The sequence below is a fragment of the Pseudorca crassidens genome, chromosome 17, assembly GCF_039906515.1.
Source record: "Pseudorca crassidens isolate mPseCra1 chromosome 17, mPseCra1.hap1, whole genome shotgun sequence".
Taxonomy (NCBI): Eukaryota; Metazoa; Chordata; class Mammalia; order Artiodactyla; family Delphinidae; genus Pseudorca; species Pseudorca crassidens.
Window position 1 is genome coordinate 55,563,614 of NC_090312.1, and position 4,459 is coordinate 55,568,072.

Below are 4,459 nucleotides of genomic sequence, written 5' to 3' on the forward strand. Positions count from 1 at the left end.
ATACGTTCAATAAAAGGCATTTACTAGAATGCTGAAATATTCATCGCAGTATTTTTTCATAACAAACCCAAATTACAAACAATACCAACATCCTCAACCATATCAATCAACAATAGAACTGATTAAAAAGTATAGTATAATCAGATAAGAGGATGTCATTCAGCAATAAGAATAAACAAATACTGATCTAAGCAACAACATAGATGAATCTTGCAAGCACAATAATGAGCAAAAGAGGCCATAAACTGAACTATACACTATATTTCGTTATGTACAACTTAAAAATGAGCAAAACTTCTTTACAGAATTACCAGTGAGAATAGTGATTAATTTTGAGGATGCAGATAGGTTTTGTAAATAAATGGGAAAGGTCAAGCAAGGACTTCTGTGGTGTTTTAAAAGTCTGATTTATACCCTGTTTCTCAATCTGGGTCTGTGGACCATCGGTAGCATGAAGATGCTATCAGTGGCATGTAAATCCTCATATAAACTATATATTATCTTAGTGAATGAATATGTTTTTCAAAACTATTTTTAAATACATGGATAATTTATTTTGATACAAAATCACTGAAATTGTTATTAAATTCATAGTAGCTTTTTGCCATTAGGTATTTTGTCAATCTATAGTTACCAGTATAATATCATCCTATAGACGTTAATAAAGTATTTCACATTAAAAATGTTCCCCATTCATGAACAAAGGTTGGAATCAGCAGCTTAGATGATATACTGAGATACAGGTATTTTAAATGAATGGTCTTCTAAAATCTCTCTTTATGGTATAATTTTTTTAATTAAAAGAAGATACATTTCAACTGATACAAGCGATCAAACTAAGCTTTGTAGTTTGGCGAATCATAAGACAAGGGCTTCACTTCAAGGGCCACAGAGAAATATACTGAAAGTAAGATGCAAATATGCAGGAATTTCACACTGTCAGTGGATAATTAATTTCCCTAAATACTCTCCACATGTTACCAGATACCAGATTTCTTTGTTTTTGTTTTTAACATCTTTATTGGAGTATAATTGCTTTACAATGGTGTGTTAGTTTCTGCTTTATAACAAACTGAATCAGTTATATATATACATATGTCCCCATATCTCTTCCCTCTTGCATCTACCTCCCTCCCACCTTCCCTATCCCACCCCTCTAGGTGGTAACAAAGCACAGAGCTGATCGCCCCGTGCTATGCAGCTGCTTCCCACTAGCTATCTATTTTACGTTTGGTAGTGTATATATGTGCAGGCCACTCTCTCACTTTGTCCCAACTTACCCTTCCCCCTCCCCATATCCTCAAGTCCATTCTCTAGTAGGTCTGTGTCTTTATTCCCATCTTACCCCTAGGTTCTTCATGACCAATTTTTTTTTTTTTTTTTTAGATTCTATATATATGTGTTAGCGTATTGTATTTGTTTTTCTCTTTCTGACTTATTTCACACTGTATGATAGACTCTAGGTCCATCCACCTCACTACAAATAACTAAATTTCGTTTCTTTGTATGGCTAAGTAATAGTCCATTGTACATATGTGCCACATCGTCTTTATCCATTCATTTGTTGATGGACACTTAGGTTGCTTCCATATCCTGGTTATTGTAAATAGAGCTGCAATGAACATTTTGGTACATGACGCTTTTTGAATTATGGTTTTCTTAGGGTATAGGCCCAGTAGTGGGATGGCTGGGTTGTATGGTAGTTCTATTTTTAGTTTTTAAAGGAACCTCAGCACCATTCTCCATAGTGGCTGTATCAATTTACTTTCCCACCAACAGTGCAAGATGGTTCACTTTTCTCCACACCCTCTCCAGAATTTACTGTTTGCAGATTTTTTGATGATGGCCATTCTGACCGGTGTGAGAGGATATCTCATTGTAGTTTTTATTTGCATTTCTCTGATGATTAATGATGTTGAGCATTCTTTCATGTGTTTGTTGGCAATCTGTATATCTTCTGTGGAGAAATGTCTATTTAGGTCTTCTGCCCATTTTTGGATAGGGTTGTTTGTTTTCTTGATATTGAGCTGCACGAGCTGCTTGTAAATTTTGGAGATTAATCCTTTGTCAGTTGCTTCATTTGCAAATATTTTCTGCCATTCTGAAGGTTGTCTTTTCATCTTGTTTATGGTTTCCTTTGCTGTGCAAAAGCTTCTAAGTTTCATAAGGTCTCATTTGTTTATTTTTGTTTTTGTTTCCATTTCTCTAGGAGGTGGGTCAAAAAGCATCTTGCTGTGATTTATGTCATAGAGTGTTATGCCTATGTTTTCCTCTAAGAGTTTGATAGTTTCTGGCCTTACATTAAGGTCTTTAATCCATTTTGAGTTTATTTTTGTGTATCGTGTTAGGGATGGTTCTAATTTCATTCTTTTACATGTAGCTGTCCAGTTTTCCCAGCACCACTTATAGAAGACGCTGTCTTTTCTCCACTGTATATTCTTGCCTCCTTTATCAAAGATAAGGTGTCCATATGTGCATGGGTTTATCTCTGGGTTTCTATCCTGTTCCATTGATCTATATTTCTGTTTTTGTGCCAATACCATACTTCCTTGATTACTGTAGGTTTGTAGTTTAGTCTAAACTCAGGGAGCCTGATTCCTCCAGCTCCATTTTTCTTTCTCAAGATGGATTTGGCTATTTAGTGTCTTTTGTGTTTCCATACAAATTGTGAAATTTTTGTTCTCATTCTGAGAAAAATGCCAGTGGTAGTTTGATAGGGATTGCATTGAATCTATAGATTGCTTTGGGTAGTAGAGTCATTTTCACAATGTTAATTCTTCCAATCCAAGAACATGGTATATCTCTCCATCTATTTGTATCATCTTTAATTTCTTTCATCAATGTCTTATAATTTTCTGCATACAATTCTTTTGTCTCCTTAGGTAGGCTTATTCCTATATATTTTATTCTTTTTGTTGCAATGGTAAATGGGATTGCTTTCTTAATTTCACTTTCATATTTTTCAATATTAGTGTATAGGAATGCAAGAGATTTCTGTGCATTAATTTTTTATCCTGCTACTTTACCAAATTCATTGATTAGCTCTAGTAATTTTCTGGTAGCATCTTTAGGATTCTCTATGTATAGTATCATGTCATCTGCAAACAGTAACAGCTTTACTTCTTCTTTTCCAATTTGTATTCATTTTATTTCTTTCTCTTCTCTGATTGCTGTGGCTAAAACTTCCAAAACTAGGTTGAGTAATAGTGGTGAGAGTGGGCAACCCTGTTTTGTTCCTGATCTTAGCAGAAATGGTTTCAGTTTTTCACCATAAGGACGATATTGGCTTTGGGTTTGTCATATATGGCCTTTATTATGTTGAAGAAAGTTCCTTCTATGCCTACTTTCTACAGGGTTTTTATCATAAATCGGTGTTGAATTTTTTCGAAAGCTTTCTCTGCATCTATTCAGATGATCATATGGTTTTTCTCCTTCAATTTGTTAATATGGTGTATCACATTGATTGATTTGTGTATATTGAAAAATCCTTGCATTCCTGGGATAAATCTCACTTGATCATGGTGTATGATCCTTTTAATGTGCTGTTGGATTCTGTTTTCTAGTTTTGTTTTGTGTGTGTGTGTGTGTGTGTGTGTGTGTGTGTGTGTGTGTGTGTGTGTTACAGGGGCCTCTCACCTTTGTGGCCTCTCCCATTGAGGAGCACAGGCTCTGGACGTGCAGGCTAAGCAGCCATGGCTCATGGGCCCAGCCGCTCCGTGGGATGTGGGATCTTCCTGCACCGGGGCACAAACTTGTGTCCTCTGCATCGAAGGCAGACTCTCAACCACTGTGCCACCTGGGAAGCCCTGTATGCTAGTATTTTGTTGAGGATCTTTCCATTTATGTTCATCAGTGATATTTGCCTGTAGTGTTCTGTCTTTGTGACATCTTTGTCTGGTTTTGGTATTAGGGTGATGGTGGCCTCATAGAATGAGTTTGGAAGTGTTCCTCCCTCTGCTATAGTTTGGAAGAGTTTGAGAAGGATAGATGTTAGCTCTTCTCTAAATGTTTGATAGAATTCGCCTGTGAAGCCATCTGGTCCTGGGTTTTTGTTTGTTGGAAGACTTTTAATCACAGTTTCATATCAGTGCTTGTGATTGGCCTGGTCATATTTTTAATTTCTTCCTAGTTCAGTCTCAGAAGGTTGTGCATTTCTAAGAATTTGTCCATTTTTTCCAGGTTGTCCATTTTATTGGCATAGTGTTGCTTGTAGTAATCTCTCATGATCCTTTGTATTTCTGCAGTGTCAGTTGTTACTTCTCCTTTTTCATTTCTAATTCTATTGATTTGAATTTTCTCCCTTGTTTTCTTGATGAGTCTGGCTAATGGATTATCAATCTTGTTCATCTTCTCAAAGATTTTAGTTTTATTGATTGTTGCTATTGTTTCCTTCATTTCTTTTTCATTTATTTCTGATCTAATTTTTATGATTTCTTTCCTTCTGCTAACTTTGGAGTTT